The 23,024-nt window shown below is 43.4% G+C and overlaps 1 protein-coding gene across 1 annotated transcript in view; it reads right to left on the bottom strand.

The window, feature by feature from the left end:
- The window catches only part of RARB (retinoic acid receptor beta), a 451,744-nt gene that overhangs the window by 283,162 nt on the left and 145,558 nt on the right, over positions 1–23,024 (bottom strand). The gene's annotated exons all lie outside the window — the stretch shown is intronic.

Below are 23,024 nucleotides of genomic sequence, written 5' to 3'. Positions count from 1 at the left end.
CATGGGATTCTCCAGGCAAGAACACTGGAGTGGGTTGCCATTCCCTTCTCCAGGGGATCTTTCCGACCCAGGGGTCAAACCCATGTCTTTTTGGCAGGTGGATTCTTTACCACTGAGCCACCAGGGAAGCCCCCCAATACAGTGGTAACTGCTGCTTATCGAGTATTGAATATGTGTGAGGCATCCACCTGGCTTACTCTCCCAGCACAGCTACACTGTGTGTGTGTTCTAATGCCATCCCCACGCCATGGCACGAGAGGCTGCCCAGGCCCAGCACTCGCCCGGGCGGAGGGCGCACCTCCCCACTCTGCTCTCACAGCGCCAGGGCCCTGTCCTGCTCCATCGCTAAGGAGCTCCTCAAGAAACACGGTTGTGTCTTCTCTTCACACCCTCCGCCACTCACACTGATTTGAACAGAGAAGGTGAGCAGCAAGTAACGTTGACTTGAATGGAGTCAACCCGTGTGGGCGACCCTCCTTTCCGTTTCCTTTTAATTCCTTTGCCAAAGTAACACACACCATCAGGAAAAATAAAATAGTGACAAAAGAACCCTAACAATTAAACACCGCTCCCCAGTGCATGCCCCTAACCTCCACCTCCTTTTAAATCTGCTTTAGCAATTTATTCTGGACTCCAGTTTCCCAAATTTCCGGTATTTCTCAGTATATTTATTTTCTGTTTTGTATGTGGACATCCTTTATGAGGTATGAGGATCTAGCTTTTACATCATTCTCTTTTTCACTCCATTGAAGAATATATATTTCTAATGATATATGAGAGATATCTATAATTCTTAATAAGATTTTGTTAAATCAACAGTCTTTTAAGTACGGTCTATTATTTACTAAAGAGCCAAATAGTACATTTTATTTTTCATTTCTTATACAAATGACCTCATAATTGCTGCTTTTATTAAATTTGCTTTGTTTTCCATGTGTCTATCATTAATTTTCTTTCCACTGCTGCATTATAAGTTCCAGTAGTCAAATAGAACAGATAATATATCAGTTCTCCCCTCCAACTCTTGGAGAACTTCTCAGAGCCCTTCATTTCCTTGCTTTAATTTGAACTCCTTTTTCTCCAGACTAGTGGCGTAGTTTGTCATCTGGGACTTTACCTTTCCCATCGTCTGGCTATTGCTTTACATTTCTGATTTCCTGTGTTGGATCCTCTATTTCACGGGTCCTTTCTACTTCAGAGTAGGATCAGATTAGGAAAGCAAGCAGAAAAAAGAGAAATATTCTGAGACTATATCTGAAGATGCTTTATTCTGTGTTCATACAGGATTAAAAGTTTAGGCAAGTGTAAAATTCTAGGTTGAAAACCTTTTCCTCTCAGAATTAGAAAAATACTGCTTTTATGTTTCTCTCTCTTCTAACTGTGAGTACTAAAAACTCTGACATCGCTTTGATTCCAGTTACTTGAGTATGACTTGCTTCCCTTTTTGGAACGCTTTCTGAGTCTGTTATTTTGAAATATCCCAGTACTGTTCCTTGATGTGGATCTTTTACTTACTGATTTTTCAGTAACCGTATTTAAGCGTGTGTTGTGCCCTTTCATTCTGGAACTTTGGGTCCTGCAGATCCTGGAAACTTTTATTTTGGAATTTTCAAAAGTTCCTCCCATCCACTTTGTCTTTTCTCTCTTTCCAGAATTATGGATAGTCAGATGTTAAACCTTCTGTGTTGATCTAAATCTTTTTTTCTTCCTCTCATTTTACAATCCCTTTGCCTTTTTATTCTACATTTTCTTGATATTCTCATTTAGTTACCTATTAAATATTTTCATTTCTATAAAAAGATGTTAATTGCCACTTTTCAGATTGTCTCAGAGTATCAGGAGAAGCTCAGGGGTTGACAACATAAGTTACAGATCTACTAAGGAGATACTGAAAGAAGATTAAGCTCACAAATGGAGCTAGTCTGTTGAAAAATAGTTGGACTTGTCAGGCTGAAGTCAGGAAATCATTTTTTTTAATACCATAGTCTGTCAACCATATTATCTTGAATATTTTCTTCCTCCCCTTGAAAGAAACTTGGACCACTTCCAGGTATTAAAAATAGTCTCATTAGACAATTGTCTCAGGAGACAACTGAGGACATCTTGTCCGTCTGGGGTCCCTTCCAGGATGATGCCATTTCTGGTCCTTTCCATAGTTTCCATGTGTGACCACGGGAAGCACAAAGGTTTGTTCAGCCCCCAGTGGGATGCGGCGGGCTCCCACTGCAGCCTTTCCAGCCTGCTCTCCTGCGAGGGGAGTTAGGCACCAATCATGCTGTCCCCTTGAATTTCATGGAGACATACGGCAACATCTTTCAGTATTTTTTCAAAAGTGAATTTCCTTTCCCTGGGGGAAATGAGCGGTGAAAAAGCACTGCTGCTGCTGCTAAGTCGCTTCAGTTGTGTCCGACTCTGTGCGACCCCATAGATGGCAGCCCACCAGGCCCCCCCATCCCTGGGATTCTCCAGGCAAGAACACTGGAGTGGGTTGCCATTTCCTTCTCCAATGCATGAAAGTGAAAAGTGAAAGTGAAGTCACTCAGTCGCGTCCAACTCTCAGTGACCCCATGGACTGCAGCCTACCAGGCTCCTCCGTCCATGGGATTTTCCAGGCAAGAGTACTGGAGTGGGGTGCCATTGCCTTCTCTGAAGCACTGGTACCTCCTTTAAAAGCAGCTCTCAGCATTGCGCTCCCTCCAGAAAGCTCACCTTCTCTCACATATGCTTAAGGTGGGTGATGACAAGGGATGAAAGTCTATCTCGTGTTCTTGCGTGGACCAAACAGGTTATCTGGAATCTGTTCTTGGAACTAGGTCAAAACTGAGACCACAAGAAAATTTGCATTTAACATCTTGTTTCACTTTAGCAATTTTATTATTTCCAAGAGTTCCTTTTGTTTATTTTCAGTTCTATGCCCTTTATTAACATACCATTTCTTCAAATTTATCTGAGACCACGAATTAGTCATTTTCTTCCATTTCCTTTATTATCTCTGTTTTCTTTAGGTTTCCCTTTTCTTTGTTTACTTTTGCTTTGTTCTCTTATTTTACATCGGAAGCATTGCTCCTACGCTTGGTAATTTTTGACAGTGGGCTGACATTTAAGAGTTAGGAACTAGGGTCTGAGCAGTGTTTTAGAACAGAGATAAACGTATAGTTAAATTTATATTTAACTAAAATTTCTCTTAAGCTTTGGGATCATACACTAACGTTAATTTTTAAATCTTATCATCACATTTTTGGTCATACCTTTTGTGTGTGTGTGTGTGTTTTCTGTAGTTTTCTTCTTAGTGTGGGCCTGGAGGTCCAGCATCTTTATGTGTGACCCTTCATTTTCCAGGACAGTGGGTGTTCTGAAGAGTTTCCAGAATAGAGCTCTCCAGTTTGGGGCAAAAGGTTTTATTTAAAAATGCACAAAATACAATGGATCAGCCAAAGGTACAGCCTCTGATTTCCCCATATACTCCTTGTAAACACACATGGCCATAGTTCTTATTTGGGGGGATAGTGAATATGTTGGAAAAAATCTTGGGTATTCACAGAGTGGATAACTAGCAGAGCTGACAGTCACTCCGAGATTGCTTATGCTGAACACGAACGTGAGGACACAAATGGCCTAATTCATCTGTTGGGTCAAGGTGGCGCACCAAGTCACACTGTGACTGACGGCTGTCAAGGAGGCAATCCCCTCCCATCGCCCTGGTCCTGAGCCGTCCTGCGCACCGGAAGTCTGCCTCCCTTCCCCCTGGCGCTGGACCGGCCCTGTGATGCTCTGGTGAGCGGCAGGTGGTGACGGTGGGGCTGGGAGGTCGCCGGGTCCAGGCTTCCAGGGCCCGAGTTGCTGCGCCACCCGCAGAGTCGGGGAGCCTGTGCGCCCTGCTGGGAGAGGCTGCATACCAGCGCCCCAGGGGCCGAGCCCGCAGAGGCGGAGGGGAGGACCCCCTGCAACCCTAGTCACGGCAACGACCACACCGGACAAGCTGTACCTGCCGAGTTGCCCCTGAAGGTCTGACCCACAGCATGGTGAACAGTATAATGGTTTGCATTTTAAGCCACTGCATTTGGGGGTGGTTCTGTATCTCTGGATACCTGGGAATCACTCACTTCAGGAGAATGGTTCAGAGCAGGGGTTCTTAACTCATACAGCATTTTGGTGTTTCCTTCCGTGTGTCAAAGGACAGAGTCTGCAGCTTTCACCTGATTCTTAAAAACGTCTGTCTCCATAATGACCAAGAACCATTGATCTATGAGTTAGACACAGGACCAACACAGCTTTTAGTTTTTATTTATAAAAATAATACATGCTTTTACTATTATAAAAAATAAGATAGAAGATTAAGTAAAAGATTGTCTCAAAGGCATGGGGAGAATTTTGGTGTGTACCTCCCAGAGCACACAAATATTAAGAATCTATCTGGAGAAAATTTAAATGGTATATGTATGCTTATATATCTTGAGATGTGTATCTTGTGTGTGTGTATCTTGAGGTGTGTGCATATTCATATATGAATCAATTACCTTGCTCAGTTAAAAACTCAAAACTTTGAAATAGGTATTGTTTGTCCTTTGACTTTTGATGAGAGCCTAGTTCTGTTTTGCAGTGAGATATATCAATATCTTACATTTTAAGATATCCTGCTTTTCATGTCACTCCTAGAAAGGGCCTCCCTTCTTTAGCATACCACACACTCAGGATTTCTCTTACAACTTTGTGGTAGCAACTCCCCACACCTCCCATTGCAATCATTTATTCCTCTATCCTTCTCAGAATTTTCAAAATTTTTGGTGGAAGAAGTAGGAGGAAGCATGCTTTATTTTCTCCCCGACATTTATTAAACGGTACACCTGGACTTCCCTGGTGGTCCAGTGGAGAAGAATCCACCTGCCAATGCAGGGGACACAGGTTCCAGCCCTGGTTCAGGAACATTCCATATGCCAGGGAGCACCTGAGCCCCTGTCCCACAAACATGGAAGCCCCCTGGCCCTAGAGCCACGCTCTGTAAGGAGAGAGGCCACCACGATGAGATGCCTGCTCGCCGAACCAGAGAGCAGCCTCTGCTCATTGTAACTAGAGAGAAGCCTAGCACAGCCAAGAATAAATGAATAATTGAAAAACAAAAAAGCACACCTTTCCACCACTCACGTGAAGGCCACCATATCTGGCCTTCCCTGGGTACACTGGTCGCCCTCTGGACCAAATGCTGCCCCGCCCATCTTGCTACTCCTCTCTCTCTGTTTTCACTGCTGTTGCTTATAAAGAATTTTATTATAGGGAAAGGAGGTCTTCTCTTCCTTGTCTCCTTTTTCAAACATCTTTCCCCCTTTTAATTTTTTTGGGATGAACTTAAGAATCACTATCTTACGTTCGCATCCATCCTCTGACAGCCTGCTTCCAGAAATCCCTCAAACATCTTTTTTACTTCAGAAGTCATCCCACTGAACTCATAGCTCATCCTGCGGGGAAGTTACAACTTCGTAACACTGCTCTCTCCTACCCTCAAATGAGGTATCTTTGTGGCTGTTCAAGAAGCACAGTGACTGATGGGCACATTTAAATATTTTTCTTGACTTGTCTCTGTTGAGCTTATCTCTGGAGAAGGCAATGGCACCCCACTCCAGCACTCTTGCCTGGAAAATCCCATGGGCGGAGGAGCCTGGTAGGCTGCAGTCCATGGGGTCGCTAAGAGTCGGACAAGACTCAGCGACTTCACTTTCACTTTTCCTTTCTTGCATTGGAGAAGGAAATGGCAACCCACTCCAGTGTTCTTGCCTGGAGAATCCCAGGGACGGGGGATCCTGGTGGGCTGCCATCTATGGGGTCGCACAGAGTTGGACATGACTGAAGCGACATAGCAGCAGCAGCAGCAGCTGAGCTTATCTCTAGATATTATTGATTTTTTGGTTAAAAAGATAGTATAAAATACAAATAGTTGGTTAACTCTGGCTTATAGGAAGCAAATACATGACTGCAGTATGCAGGTAAACTCTTGATTTTCCTCAAGACATTTCAAAGTCACCTTAGTCAAGTTCTCAAGGTCTCCACGTCACACACACAACTTCAGACCCGTCCTGTCTGGCTCAGGGATAACGGCCCTTGACCACCTTGGTGGTTTCCCAAATCATCCCAGTTTTGAAGCGCCCAGAACAGGAAGGTCTGCCTGCTAAACTGAGGCTGATTTCCACAAAGAGGGCAACACTCAGAAGAACACGGCTCCCAGAGAGAAAGCCCAGGCTCCTTTGAGGGGCTTATACAGCTTATAATTTTAAGGAGGATATAGAGAAAAAAATACTTTTAACGTATCAAGGCTAGTGAATGCCTCAGAATTTCCCAGGTACAAGTCTCTGTTCCGTGAATCAAAGTGTGTTGAAGGGATTAAGTGATGAATATTGAGGCTTTACCTAGGATTTTACTAGATGCTTCAAGATTGAAAGAAGAAACAGTTGGATGAATTCACTGGGAAAGAAGCCAAATAATATTTCCAAAAAATATGTATGTAAATCCTAGGTTTCAGAAAAAGCTCCTGTAAGCACTTTTTTTTTTTTTTTTTTGAGAGACATGCTAACATCAGCAATCCTACCTGTGGCCCCACATACATGAAAGCCTGGATTCTAAATACTGCTTTGGTGCTAGAAGTAAGACCTAAAAATCTAGAATAAATCAGGTAGGTATTTGACATGATGGACAATTAGAGACACAAGGAGAGGGGCGTGCCACGGTATGGGGAGAAGGCAGACCGGGAGCTGTGCTGGGACCCCGGGTAGGGGCTTGAATGGGCGAGGGAGTCAGAGCCAGAACACCCTTCAGTGGCCAAGCTTTAGCCTGTGTGTTTGGGCCCTTGGGAAGCTTCTCTTCTGTCGTCATAACACTGTGGGGATCAGTTTCTAGGGATTCAAACTGAAGCTGCTCTGAGACCATAATGTAAAGAAAACAAAGTCTCATGGGGCAATGGTAAGACCTTATGAACCATCTCTTTTTAAGGTTTTTTTTTTGATATGGACCATTTTTAAAGTCTTTGTTGAACTCGTCACAATATTGCTTCTGCTTTATGTTTCGGTTTTTTGGCCACGAGGCAGGTGGGATCTTAAATCCCCAATCAGGGACCGAACCTGCACCCCTTATGCTGGCAAAGTCTTAACCATTGGATCACCAGGGAGTCCCCAACTTCAATAATTTACTACAATATTTTGAGGGAAAATAGTGAAGTCATGAAGACAACAGAAGATACCCTAATATTCTTTATGAAAACATCCTGACCATCTTTGACAGCTGCATAGGATTTATTGTGCAAAGGAATTCTAAATTTTAGGAACTGGAGTGGGGAGCAGGTTATAGAGGTCAGGGAACCTCTGGGGGTCAGCACCCCTTGCCTTGGTCTCTTCCAGATTGATGTATCAAGAGATCCAAAAGCAACATACCCATTAGCAAAAAGTGACGGTCCTTATCACTTTCATTTTTAGTTGCTGATTACAGAGAAAATTTCCACACTGTTCCAGAAATAGTCTGATTTTTTTCAACAAACCTTTGACCTCCCAAATTAAGTTAGGATCTCAAGATATCTCTAGTGACTTTCTGCAGTGAATAATTCCAAGCTATGTCACCTTTTCAAAACAACAATAATTCTTAAAACATGGCCCGAGAGTGTATCCTGCATAAATAAGTGTCTGAAACGCACACAGTGCAGAATCTACAGTAAACATGAGCTTCTGTCCTGGAATGTACGTCTCCTCCCCTCCAACACAGCGTTCACTTGGTCGGCAGATAGCTTTCTCATCATGACCCATGCCTTTCAGGCAGCAGCGAGATCTGCTGTTGAGGAGAAAGAAAACCAAACCACCACGTACGCACGGAGTGATATTAAACTGGGTTCTCAGGTTTGTAGGGGAAACACCTCCAATCACGGCTCGTGTGGAGCGTGACCACTCCTCAGTTTTGGATGGCCACTGAGTTTGCCTGGGCTGACGGCTGGAGAACAGGTGTAATGCAGTTGTGCAGAGGGGATACAGGGTGACAAGTTCATGAGAGTCCCGCACGAATTATGTGATGCATAATTCAGGTCCCCTTTCCCCTAAGGATGGCAGGGCCCCTCCACAGGAGAAAAGCCAGTTATCCTCCCTACAAATGGGACGGATGCTATTTAAGGTAATTCTGTGAGGATTTAGTGACGAGGTGGGAATTACTTATGTCATCAAACCGTATCCCAGGAGGACCGTGGATCACAGGATTGCATGCGTGAGAGGGTCAGAAAACACCCCTATTCCTTGGGGCACCCCGCTTTTGGAAGACAGGATGGCAGCATTAATATAAACCTGTCAGCTGTCACAGAAGATGCTCCCTTCATCTCCCAGACCTGAGAACTCAAGTATGTTGACCCAATAGATCATTAGAAACTGTTTCATATTGTAGTTCATAAAAATTAACAGCTAAACCAGACCTTCTTAATTCTGCTTTGTTATCGTATAATCAACACAGACACAGAAGCAACTATACTCCAATAAAAATTAATAGATAACACACAAACAAAAAAACCCCACAATGATAACATCCAAAGCAGGATTAGGTAAAAAAAAAATAAATTAGATATTTGTATCACTGCCTGTATAACATAATTGATGTGATTTCTAAGGAGAAATATCAATAACCTCAGATATGCAGATGACACCACCCTTATAGCAGAAAGTAAATAAGAACTAAAGAGCCTCTTGATGAAAGTGAAAGAGGATAGTGAAAAAGTTGGCTTAAAGCTCAACATTCAGAAAACTAAGACCATGGCATCTGGTCCCATCACTTCATGGCAGATACATGGGAAAACAGTGGAAACAGTGTCAGACTTTATTTTTCTGGGCTCCAAAATCACTGCAGATGGTGATTGCAGCCATGAAATTAAAAGACGCTTACTCCTTGGAAGGAAAGTTATGACCAACCTAGACAGCAGATTAAAAAGCAGAGACATTACTTTGCCAACAAAGGTCCGTTTAGTCAAGGGTATGGTTTTTCCAGTGGTCATGTATGGATGTGAGAGTTGGACTATAAAGAAAGCTGAACACCAAAGAATTGATGCTTTTGAACTGTGGTGTTGGAAAAGACTCTTAAGAGTCCCTTGGACTGCAAGGAGATCCAACCAGTCCATCCTAAAGGAGATCAGTCCTGGGTGTTCATTGGAAGGACTGATGTTGAAGCTGAAACTCCAATACTTTGGCCACCTGATGCAAAGAACTGACTCATTTGAAAAGACCCTGATGCTGGGAGGGATTGGGGGCAGGAGGAAAAGGGGACGACAGAGGATGAGATGGTTGGATGGCATCACTGACTTGATGGACGTGAGTCTGAGTGAACTCCGGGAGTTGGTGATGGACAGGGAGGCCTGGCGTGCTGCGGTTCATGGGGTCACAAAGAGTCGGACACGACTGAGAGACTGAACTGAACTAAGCACAATATAGTAATATATATCATAAGTCTAAAAATACCATGTTTTATGATCCAGGAATTTGTACTATAGAGAACTATCTTAAAGAAAAAAAATAAAGATTAGGACAAGTATATATATATATATATATATATATATATATATATATATAAACAAACACAGAGTTCAGGGCAAAGACACATCGTGAGTTACTGCAAGCGCTGGGCCCTGAGAGAGTTAAAATATTGCTGGCGAGCGGACACAGAAAGAAAAGGACATCACGGACATTGCCTGAGGATGATGCTGAAAAAAATCAAAACCTTCCTGAAATTCCCATGTCTAGTAGGTCATGAGCCTCTCCAGGTGATAATGTTGAAACGTGGGGGCCACTTACGATTCTGCTAAGCGCTGTGAGAGTTGCCACGTGCTTGGATGGAAATCACCCTTTCAGGAAGACGGGAGAACTCTGCATTTTCTCCTAAAAAGCCCCTTCTTTCATAAGGACTTGAGCAGGCCCCTGTCATCCCTCTAGATAATGGATTACCTATACATACATTTTCAAGTGTAATGACACTTTTGCTTATTAAAGACCTCTCAGCTGAAGGGGCAGAATATTATGAACTGGCCGAGCCATTCATTTTCCTGAATATGTTATTCAGTATTTTATGCTAAACCAGCAATACACCATCCATTTCAGTACAATGATCCTTATGTTCAATAAAACTGAAGTGTCGCATCATAAATCATTAGAGTCATTTATTTTACATTAGACACATTAGCCACTATATTCCATAATCTATTACAATAAGGTGGATTTAAATGTACCCCAAGGAACTGCAATAATAACTCGGGAACCAAATATAGCAATTTATGGATAAAATATGCTTAACCTAAAACTGCACTAGCTATTGTCAAGCCTGTGAACTCGGAATGGAATTGAGCGCTGATGGGGACTGAACCCAGCGGCACATAACGAGGGAAGAGAGGGGCAAAGAAATGGCACACTTTGCTCGAATTTTCTGTTCATTAGTTTAAAAAATGTTTAAGACTGATAACGTCATGATCTGGAGAGGGAAACTTTGCTGTGGGAAGGCGTGCACACGTGAAACCTTTTCTTGGAGATGCATGTTCCAGACCTCAGGATGGCCATTCAACAGGGCGCCGCCTGCTCCCCACGTGTGGTGCCTGAAAAGCCCCCTGGGTTCAGACTTCTTCTAATTACAAAGTTGTGACAATGCAGACAGAGGTTGGACGGGGTGAAGAAAAAGTGTCAGAGAAGTGCCAGAAGAGTGTGCTTTCTTTGTTTTACATTTTGGCCTTGCTATGCTGCATGCGGGATCTTAGTGCCCCGAGCAGGGATTGAACCTGTGCCCCACGCAGTGGAAGCATGTAGTCTTAACCACTAGACCACCAGGGAAGTACCAGGAGAATGTCTGTGTATCAGAGAACTGTCTAAAACCATCCTGAAGTTGGCAGGAGGCATCCTCTTACTTACAACCGAGAGGATGATTACATATTCTTGTCGATGAATGAAAAGCTCCCCCCACTGATCTCTGTTAGATAAAGTTTTATTGGCCTACTCCATTTTCTGGGAGGCATCTAAAAGCAATACAGCTGTGTTCTGCAGTTCAGATTCTTTGCTCACTTGGTGGCCCTCCATTCAGTCATTGATAGTGGGGTCTTGCTGGTGATGACCGGCGATTGATTACTAGCCCTGCTGTGGATGCTGCGGGACACTTCTCGTGGCAATCTCAAGTCTACTGACCAAGAAAAGGAGGTGGGGTTTTCATATTCCCTGAAACGAAGTTGTTGCTGTGTTCAATCCAAGACAGCACGGCTCAGAATCGCCAAGGTCAGTTGTTCCTCAGGCAGGTAGAGAACAGACCAAGTTTCTCCTGGGAGCTCAGTCACCTCTTTTTGCACCCTACCTCCTTCCCTTCCTGTCACTCTTCCTCCCCACTTCCATCATCCAGCCATCCACTCACCAGCCAGCGGCCCAGCATCCCCGAGTCGGACCCGAGGGGAGCCCCAAGGACAAGCCAGAGCACCTGCCCTTGTAACAAGTTAGGTTCTATGATGACCTTATTCCTTTTACCTAGGCAAACAGCTTGTGATTCATACACCGTTTCTAATAGTCAAACTGGAGAAGGAAGTGACAACGCACTCCAGTATTCCTGCCTGGAAAGTCCCCTGGACAGAGGAGCCTATGGGCTCCAGTCCATGGAGTCACAAAAGAGCTGGACGCCTCTTAGTGAGCAAGCGAACAACAGTCATCAAACACTTACGGTTGGCTTTGTGTTTTCCCTCAGTCAGTATTTATGGAGTTGTAAATGGATACATCAGGAAGATTCTGAGGGGAGAGAGGACCTTGTTTACCTAAGTCACTTGATGTGAATTATTTATTCTCTCATTTCTTCATCTGAACAAGGAGTGGGTAAGCAGGCAGTTTTTAGGATCCCTTCTCCGAATCTGGACTTCCCTGGTGGCTCAGACGGTAAAGCATCTGCCGGCAATTGCAATGCAGGAGGCCTGGGTTTGATCCCTGGGTCAGGAAGATCCCCTGGAGAAGGCAATGGCACCCCACTCCAGGACTCTCCAGTACTCTTGCCTGGAGAATCCCATGGATGCAGGAGCCTGGCAGGCTACAGTCCATGGGGTTGCAAAGAGTTGGACACGACTGAGTGACTTCACTTTCACTCCAAATCTAGGATTTGATCATTTTTGCGGTTCCTTAGTGTAACCTGTTTCATTTATGAAAATGTCTCCAATATAAAAATCACCAAAATAAAGCGTCATTGTCCTCCTGTCAGTCCTATTTGCTGTAGCAAATGTCATCATTGTCCTCTTTGTTGGTCCTCTGCAATGCCCCTGATACTTCTTGGCCTTTTCTTTTTACCATTCATACTAACACATTTGCTATTCTCCCCTCAACCTGCAGTCCCGTTTATGGTCTTAAAGGGTTACCTCCGCCTGATGCCGGTGCTGACACCCAGCTTGTTGTCAGCGCCGTGTCAATCCTCTCCCAGTCTCTGTGCCATCTTGGTTTTCCTCTTCTCTTGGTAGATCTGAATTATACATTCTCTCCCCCAGGCAAGTTATTCCAAATGAAATAAAATTTCACTTCTTGTTCCTAGTTCTAATCCCACTAGATTTTCTGGCATTTTTATAACTATTACATACATTATATAACGTACTTCAAGGGAGTTCGGGAGGATGCGCACGCATAATTAAGGCTTTCTCTTAATAGAATGTGTCACCCTTCATGTGTCTGCAATTGTGGAGGAAAAAAATGACACTCTCTACGTAGACAGGATAGAAATTATGTAAATAAGTAAAAAAGACATACGGATATAATGACCCTCAAATTAACCTGTGGGCTCAGCCTGGTGCCACGTATAAAAAGTTTACTGAAGACAATAGGGATCTTTGATATATAACCTTCAGGCTAAATTCAGAAACATATAAAAATATCTAAACATATTTTACAGAGCAGAAAAAGAGATGGTTCAGGGTCCAGTTAGAAAAAACAACCCCATTTTCGGTGATCCAGTAGAATGCATTTAATACAGCAACTAGTCATGAATGTCTTGTAAGAGCTGGAAATTGAAAACAATGCTGTGGGCCTTCCCTGGTAGTCCAGTGGCTCAGACTCCACACGTCCAATGTGGGCATGCAGGTTTGACCCCTGCTGGGCCAACTAAGATTCTACCTGCCACTCAGTGTGGCCAAAAAATAAATGAAATTTAAAAATAATGGACAGTAAAATAAAGAGGCAAGAAAGGGATGCTGATGAAACTTAACACACGCAGGAAGCTGGAGGGATGAAGGAAAGACATGGGGGGAACAAAGGCTAAGAGACCCCCCCACCCCCACTCCCTTGATAGCACCTCCTTTTGAGCAAACCAGGCTGGAAGAAGTGGGTTGAGAGGGAAGACAGTGAGGCCGAGGCTGAGGGCCTCTCACCATGAAGACCCTGAAAAGGCCCTAGTGCCTTGTGTACAGCGGTGCCGCGTAAGCAATTTGAAACCATATGGTTGTGGCTGCTTTCTCCTTGTATTCTCTACGTGTATCTTCTGGGTCACACTTCCTTGGCGGCATTCAAACAGCCTGGGGCATATTCAGGGGCTGGCTGGGTGAAGGTGAATTAGTTGGCACCTAGTGGGGTGCATGTGGTTCACATTTATCTCTGAGATAAAGGAATGAAGAGTCTGCGTGTTGCCGTGGGATTGAGGGTTGCCAACACCACTTAGTCTGTAGATGTCCCGCAGACATCAGACTGTCCCACACCCCTAAGAACTTCCCACACCTGACCTGCATTCTACATGTCCTGTCAGACACCCAGATCGGGGGAAACAGTGCTTCCTGGTGTCAGATGAGCCCAGCACGACTGCCCACTGCGCCATTTCACCTGGCTTTCACCTCAGATGCCTTAACATGAGGACATGATGCCAAACCGTCTTGTTCCAACATAAGAAATGCAAATTACCTTAAAAATCTCACAACTCTGCTATGAAAGCAAGTTGCTAGAGGCTGGCCCACAGTTGGCAACGATCCAAAAATTCTACATAAAATTTTTAACATTAACAGTGAGTTGATAATGGAAATTCTTCCATCAATATATTGTCAATGATAAAAAAAGTGAATTCCAGTCAGCATCCTGATGAAAGACTGAATGGTAGTTCTTCTTTTCCCTACAGAAAATTATTGTCATCGGAAGAGGCGATCTGAGAGGATAAACTCAAAAATTCTAGAGAATAGTAGGAGAGACATCTGCCGCAATCCAATAAAATACCATCTTACGTTTCCAGCTTGTATTTTTTATTTGTTCTTTTATTTTTTCACTCTAGGTAATATATTTAAGATTTGTAATTTGTTGTGGTTTATCTCATTAAATATTTCCTTTCATACATAATTTTATATTTGTAATTTTAATTATGTTTTGTAAAAGAGGGCCCCCCGTTGCATGAACGGTAGGCCCTACTACCTTGCTGACACAGGAGCTCGGGAAGGGTGCGGTGTGGAGGCTGCCAGGGGCAGCACCGGGTAGACAGGGAAAGCTGGGTGGGGAGTGGAGGCCCAAGAAGCAAAGGATAAGTACTGCAGGATCTAGAGCACGTCACGGTTTTCCTGGGAGGGCCTGAGAACAGGGCTTGCAAGTTAGGCAACCAGTGGCAATGGCTCCCACGTCGCGAGCGGCTGGGAGAGCCCAGACGCTTCCTCTCTGGGCACAGACACCGCCGACATGCTGACTCCTTCCTCTGCCATGGCTGCGCCCACAGATGCAGCACAGCTCTTGCAAGGCCAACCATGCCCACGCGTGCTCCTGTGGGTGACTAGCTGTCAAACCTAAGCCCACTGCATCCCCCTCTGACTGGAGGAGCCAGGGTCACTCGTGGTGCCCTAGGTGTGCTAGGAGGCTTGGAAAACATGTGAATCCCCGTAAGATGGGCATTTCCAAAGAAAGAAAGAATGGTGAAAGAAAAAACAAAAGTCACAAATATCCAGTGTTCACAGCAGCACGATTTATAATAGCCAGGAAATGGAAACAGCTTAAATGTCCATAGACAGAGATGAAAGGATAAACAGGATGTGGTATATTTATATACAATGGAATATTACTCAGCCATAAAAAGGATGAAATTATGCCCCTTACAGTAACATGGATGGACCTGGAGATTATCATACTAAGTAAAGCCAGCCAGAGAAGGGCAAATATCACATGGTGTCACCTATACATGGAGTCCAGAAAAATGATATGAATGAACTTATTTATAGAACAGAAACAGACTCACAGACATTGAGAACAAACTTACGGTTACCCAGGGGAAAAGTAGGGGTGGGGGACGTAAATTAGGAGTTTGGGGCCAGCAGATACATACCACTACGCATAAAATAAACAGCAAGGACCTACTGTAGAGCACAGGGGGCTATATTCAATATCTTGTAATAACCTCTAATGCAAAAGAATCTGGAAAAGAATACAGAAATACTCTGTATACTAAAAAAAAAAAAAATAAAAAAATAAAAATAGAAAAGAAAGAAAGAAAAAAGTCTTGCGTAAAGGAAAGAAAACACCCCAAATCCTCACTACAGAGCCCCCACTATCATCCCGATTTTAGAGAACGCTACTGGAAATGGAAGCCTCGAGAGTGAAAGTGAAATAGCTTGAAACTGATAGAGCCCAGAGCCCACCTCCAGACCTTATGGCACAAGTTCAAATGCCTGCAGAATCCAACGGCTGACGTAGATGAGCAGGAAAAAGATAACAGCACAGGTGTGGAAATATCAACTGGTTCCTGGTCTTCAGGGCTGGGGACAAATGGGGGTGGCAAGGACTGTGGCAAATTAGAGAGCTCGTGTCTATCAAAGGGGGTCATTGCTCCAAAGCTCCTGCAGGTTGTGGCCATGTGGGCATACTGGTCAGTGGAACCAGACACACTGATTTTAAGAGAGATGAGAAATGTAGATTTCATTGTGAATTGTTTTGATTTTGACTTCTCCAAAAATGGATAAAACGTTGCTAGCATTTTTGGGCCACAATTGTGCAAAGTCATCTGCTAGTAGGTTATGACCTTATTTGCCATTTTTGTTCTAAAGTGAACCCTTGGCCACTAAACCACATGGCCATACCTGTCGTAAGTGGATTGCATTTTATAAACCTGCTGTTAACTCCTAGGCTTTGCTTCTTGACCAGACCAGAACTCAGACAGAGTTTCTAAAGGCCTGACTTTATTGCTTATTAGCTGTGTAATCTTGAGTGAATCCTCTAACTTCTCATCTGTCAAATGAACATTAAAAAAAGCAAAACAAACAGCCCGCCTACCTCCCAGGGTTGTTGTGGGAATCAAATAAAATACTGGATCTGGATATGTTTTGAAAACTATCAAGATCTACAGAAAAGTCAGTGCATTATTTTTAATGATAACCTTAACTTCCCGAAAGGTAATTAGCCCAAATTCCCCATTTCCATTTATAGAAATAACAAACTAATTTTTCTTCCGTCTCTGACTCCCCGCCGCCCTCCTTGGCATTTCAAAATGATTGCCTGGGATTCGGTATGTTCATTAGCCACTTCCCCTCGTACCGCAGGAAACGACTCATCTGCCCCCAAATACCTTCCATTTTGAACACAGCATTTATTTTTTTCCTCCCATCTTCATACTTTTTTCTTTTTAACCAAGTACAACATTAAGGGGTTTGTTTTTACATGAATTTTCTGCAGAGACTCACTTGAACAAGGAAACGGGGTCACTTAGGAGGTCAGCTGGGAGGCGAATCAGGGGCGGCCTGAGTGTGAGTCTACATCCCCCACTGTCAGTCCCTGTGGTTTTCGAGAGTTTATGTCATGAGCCTGAACTGTCTATGTACCATATGTGCCCTGGGGAAAGCCATTCTCACTGAAACGCAAAATAAACCCATCACTTAGATGAAGGATGGAGCCCATTTGCCAATGGTGTTCCTTTCCGTACTTTCTTTCTCCAAATGTCTTTTTTTTTTCTTCATGGAAAGGCATTTTATTTTACATACAGCAATGTGTACATGTCAATCCCAAACTCCCAATCTATCCTACCCCTCAACTCTTCCGCTCTTGGTAATCATAAGTTAGTTCTCTAAATTGGTGAGTCTGTTTCTGTTTTTTTAAAAAGTATGTTTGTACCATTTTTCTTTAGTTTCTGTATGTAAGTGATATCATATGCGATTTGTCTTTGTCTGACTTACTACACTTAATATGATAATCACCAGCTTCATCCATGTTGTTGCAAATGGCATTATTTCATTCTATTTCAATGGCTGAGTAATATTCCTTTGTATGTATGTACTAAATCTTTACACTTTCATCATGGACATTTAGGTTGTTTCTATGCCTTGGCTACTGTAAACAGTGCTGCTATGAGCACTGGGGTGCATGTATACTTTTGAAACATGATTTTCTCCAGATATATGCCCAAAAGTGGGATTGCTGGATCATATGGCAACTATGGAAAAGGTCAGTTTTCATTCCAATCCCAAAGAAAGGCAATGACAAAGAATGTTCAAACAGGTGCACTCATTTCACGTGCTAGCAAGATTATGCTCAAAATCCTTCAAGCTAGACTTCAGCAGTACATGAGCTAAGAACATCCAGATGTACAAGCTGGGTTTAGAAAAGCCAGAGAGAAACTAAAGATCAAATTGCCAACATCTGTTGGATCATAGAAAAAGCAGGAGAACTCCAGAAAAACATCTACCTCTGCTTCACTGACTATTCTAAAGCCTTTGACTGTCTGAATCACAACAAACTGTGGAAAATTCTTAAAGAGATGGGAGTGCCAGACCACCTTACCTGTCTCCTGAGAAACCTGATGTGAGTCAAGAGGCAACAGTTAGAACCAGACATGGAACAAATGATTGGTCCAAATTGGGAAGGAGTACAAGGCTGTACATTGTCACCCTGCTAATTTCACTTATATACAGAATACATCATGCAAAATGCCAGACTGGATGAATCACAAGCTGGAATCAAGATTGCCAGGAGACATATAAACAACCTCAGTTATGCAGATGATGCCACTCTAATGGCAGAAGGTTCAGAGGAACTAAAGAGCTTCTTGAGGAAGGTGAAAGAGAAGAGTGAAAATGCTGGCTTAAAACTCAGCATTCAAAAAAATTAGATCTTGACATCCAGTATCAACACTTGAGATGGAGAAGTAAGAAATGAAAGCAGTGACAGATTTTGCTTCCTTGGGCTCCAAAATCACTGTGGACAGTGACTGCAGCCATGAAATTAAAGGATTCTTGCTCCTTGGATGGAAAACTATGACAAATCTAGACAACAGATTAAAAAGCAGAGACATCACTTTGCTGACAAAGATCCATCTAGTCAAAGCTATGGTTTTTCCAGTAGTCATGTATGGATATGAGAGTTGGACCTTAAAGAAGGCTGAGCACCAAAGAATTGATGCTTTCAAACTGTGGTGTTGGAGAAGACTCTTGAAAGTCCCTTGGACAGCAAAGAGATCAAACCAGTCAATCTTAAAGGAAATCAACCCTGAATATTCATTGGGAGGACTGATGCTAAAGCTGAACCTCCTGTACTTTGGCCACCTGCTATGAAGAGTTGACTCACTGGAAAAGACCCTGATGAAAAGACTGAGGCAAAAGGAGAAAGGGTCAGGAGAGAATTAGATGGCTAGATACCATCACTAACTTAATGGACACGAATTTGAGCGAAGTCTGTGAGACAGTGGAGGACAGAGGAGCCTGGCGTGTTGCAGTCCATGGGTTTGCAAAGAGTTGAACAAGACTTAGTGACTGAAAAATAACAACAGCAACAATGGCAACTATATTTTTAGTTTGTTTTTTTTTTAAGGACGGTTCATACTGTTCTCCACAGTGGGTGCACCAAAATACATTCCCGCCATGTCTTGTTCGAGAGCGGGGACGGCCTCAAGCCTCCCCTGTCTCCCTGTGGACGCCTTCAAATGACCCACTTACAATGATGTGGAGTATCTGCCATCAACACAAGGAGTGTCCAGGGAGGAGCGCCTACATCTGTAATTTGAAAATTTTGTATCTATTGTTAATTACATGAAAATTAAATGAACGGAATGTCTGTGATAAAAGGGAAAGTCCCTGAGAGCTCTTCTTTTTTTTTAGCTATGGAAGACCTTTTTGATTGAAAAGAAAACAAAAAAAATCTTTTACTGCACATCTAGACAGTCTGGATGGCTGGTATTCTGTCTTTCGAAATCCTATCAGTGGAGCTTTCTACGCACGGCCCCCACGGCGCTGCCTGCGACGTGGTCCTCGCTCCCGTCCTCTGTTCTTGTCGGGTGGGACCCCAGCCTGCCGCCACAGTCCATCACGGCCTCTGTCCTTGCCTTCCCAGAGGTGAGTCTCTCTGAATGACAGGTCTCTCCCTGACACCGTGCACTTACCTGGAATCTACAGTCCTTCCAAGTTGGATGTAGGTTAGTGCCCTCCATGAAGCCCTCCTTGGTTACCCTCAACCCCACCTTGCTTCCCCTGACTCTGGCCTACAATTTAGTACAGTAAGTCTGTCACATAGATGCACTGTGTCTAGATGTGGGTCCTCTGCCGACCTGTCCCCTGCCCCGCCCCACCCCTGCCCCTTGTTTTTTGCCCTCACTGTGATCATTTTCTTCAGTGGACTTTTTGTTTTTGTTTTTTAACACAAAAGCCACATAACACATAACCAGCGTTTTTCTCCACTCTGGATTAGTCTCTCAGAACACTGGGGACGTAGCCATGGGGCTGACTGCACCCTGACATGAGCCATTCAAACACTTGTGGGGCCTCTCTGACTCTCAGAGTAACAGATTAAATATCAATGCAAAACAAATTAGAGGGGTTTAAAGAGAAAAAGAGGTTAAAAGAAAAATAACATAACATGTATTAGCATTAATGAAAACATTACCTATGTTTATTAAACATTTATTAATTCTGCTCTGGACATTTTGAACATTTCACTCCCACAACTCTCCAATGAATCAGTCACTACCATCATGTCCATTTAAAGAATGCCTATCTGCTACTCTTATCTGTCTACCTGAACTTGCAATTCAGGGCCATTTTGTATGCTTCTCCTTTAAGACTCAGAGTGTCTGGTTGAAGGCAGCACTTGGCTCAAAATAGGAACTCAGCAAAAAATTGATTTACCTACAAATTCTTGCCTTGCAGGGTGGGGTTGGGGGGAGTTTCACCACAAATGTAATTTGCTGCATCGCCAGGCTTCTGGAGCTTTAGAGTTCCAGAGGAAAATCTTTCAAGGAGACACAGGTGCTCAGAAATGGAACACTGCCTTGGCAAGTGATGAGGAGTCTGTTTCCTGAAGTTTTCAAGTAGAGAATGGACAACCATTGGTATGAATGGCATGGAATGGAGTTAAGCATGAGTGGAGAGCAGGAAAGTAAATAGAGACAGAGACAGAGTGGTCAGCCCAGAGACATGCAGCAGGAAAAGCAGCAAGCTAACCCTCGAGTCCCGGCACCTGCCACCACCTGGACAGTGTCTGATGTTCTCAGCAGTCATCACACATCTCAGGACACTCAGCCTGAAAGTATAGCCTCTGCCTGCCACAGTGTATTTGGAAGAGTCCAGGCCTGGGGTGGCCGTTACTTTAAATGTCAAAGCCTCTATTTTCACGAGGGCAGAGACTTTTGTTTTGTTCACAAATGCTTTCACATAGTGGGTACTAAACAAAGACCTGACTGAGCTTGAGTGAATAAGCACCTAAAATATGTGATTCGATGGACATGAACTTGGGCAAATGCCGGGAGATGATGAGGGACAGGGAGGCCTGGTGTGCTGCTGTCCACGGGATCGTGAAGAGTCAGACACGACTTGGCGATTGACCAACAACAACAAGTCAGACAGGCCAGGCTGCGTGGCAAAAGCAACCCCCAAATCTCAGCCACTTAGAGAAACAAGGACTGTTTCTCACCCAGACTCCATGTCCACCCCAACTTAGTAGGGAATCTGCTCCCTGTTCTGGGACCCAGATTCATACAACAGCCACCAACGTGAATGCTTCTGATCAGCGTGCCAGAGAGAGAGACCCCCAGCATTTTGAGTTGGCAGTTACAAGTGTGGTCTGAAAGTGACACACATCATTTGTGTGTTCACGATTCATTGGCCAGATTTCATCCTATGGTCTGCTTGGTAGGAAGCCACCAAGGTGTGGTGTCTTTGGTATTGGCCACTTTCCTTCCATTAGAAGTAGACAAAGTATTGATCGGTGGGAGAAGAGTAAATAGTTCAGAAGAAGCCATGTTTCATATTGGCTTTATTTTTAATTGGAGAATAATTGCTTTACAATAATGTGTTGGTTTCTGCCATATATCAACATGAATCAGCCATAGGTATAATATGTCCCCTACCTTTTGAATGTCCCTCCTGCCACCCACTCTAATCAGATTCAATGCAATCCCTATCAAACTACCAATTGTACTTTTCATAGAATTGGAACAAAAAATTTCACAATTTGTATGGAAACACAAAAGACCTCAAATAGCCAAAACAATCTTGAGAAAGAAGAATGAAACTGGAGGAATCAACCTTCCTAACTTTAGAATATACTACAAAGCTACGGCCATCAAGACAGTATGGAACTGGCACAAAACCAGAAATATAAACCAATAGAACAAGATAGAAAACCCAGAGATAAACCTAGGCCCCAGTGGGCACCTTATGTTTGACAAAGGAGGCAAGAGTATACAATGGAGAAAAGATAATCTCTTCAATAAGTGGTACTGTGAAAATTGGACAGCTATGTGTAAAAGAAAGAAATTATAATTCTTCCTAATATCATAATCAAAAATAAAATGTATTAAAGACCTAAATATAAGACCAGAAACTATAAAATTCTTAGAGGAAAACATAGGCAGACTACACTTTGACATAAATCATGGCAAGATCCTCTATGATTCACCACCTAGAGTAACAGAAATAAAAACAAAAATAAACAAATGGGACCTAATTAAACTTGAAAACTTTTTCACAGTGAAGAAAACTATAAAGGTGAAAAGACAGCTCTCAGAATGGGAGAAAATAATAGCAAATGAAACAAACGACAAAGGATTAATCTCCAAATTATATAAGGAGTTGGATTTTCACTTAATACAAAGAGGGATTCCTAATAGAACTATCAAAAATACAAAACAGCATGTCTGGGGATTTGAGAGTTTTCCCAACACTGGAAATGGTTTTGAGGGTAATCAAACATCAGTCAGATGGGACGTAGGATGAGGTGATCTCAAAGATCCCACCTCATGTAAGAAGCCATGATTTTAAATCAATGATTTAATCTGCTCTTCAGTTCACTGCACAGAGTGCAGGTGTGACGAGCAACTGCACCTAGTCTTGGCCACCCGTGAAGAAGATTTTAGAGAAACACAGTTCCACAGGCCAGGGATTAACAGTGTTTTCTTTTTCCTGGGAAGGACATGATAGCAAACACTTCAAGGCTTTGTTGGCCACGTGGTCTGTATGGCAACTAAACTCTGCTGTTGTAAGAGCCATACTGCTGCTGCTGCTGCTAAGTCGCTTCATTCGTGTCTGACTCTGCGACCCCATGGGCGGCAGCCCACCAGGCTCCGCCGTCCCTGGGATTCTCCAGGCAAGAACACTGGAGTGGGTTACCATTTCCTTCTCCAATGCAGGAAAGTGAAAAGTGAAAGTGAAGTTGCTCAGTCGTGTCCGACTCTTAGCGACCCCATGGACTGCAGCCCACCAGGCTCCTCCATCCATGGGATTTTTCAGGCAAGAGTACTGGAGTGGGGTGCCATTGCCTTCTCCGTGTAAGAGCCATAGACAGTATGTAAACATATGGACATGGTTGTGTTACAATAAAACTTTATTTAGAAAAGCAGGCGTCAGGTTGGAGTTGGTTTGTGGAACTTGCCAACGCCCTGCTGTGGATGGTAAGCAGGATTCTAGTTAGAGGAGCTGCTTGTCCAAGAAATCTACACTGCGTGAATGTCTCATCCTCCTCCTAGAAATAAAGACTAAAAAGTTAGAGAATGAGCTTATCTTTGTCCAAAGACAAGGAAACCCAATAGTCCCTTGCTTAACAAGAGGTAGAGAGCTCTGAAGAAGGTACATGTGTTTGTGATAATGGCTT

Source organism: Bubalus bubalis, chromosome 1 (assembly GCF_019923935.1).
Source record: "Bubalus bubalis isolate 160015118507 breed Murrah chromosome 1, NDDB_SH_1, whole genome shotgun sequence".
In the NCBI taxonomy this organism is placed as follows: Eukaryota; Metazoa; Chordata; class Mammalia; order Artiodactyla; family Bovidae; genus Bubalus; species Bubalus bubalis.
The sequence above is the reverse complement of the archived record's forward strand: the minus strand, read 5'-3'. Positions and strand labels throughout refer to the sequence as shown.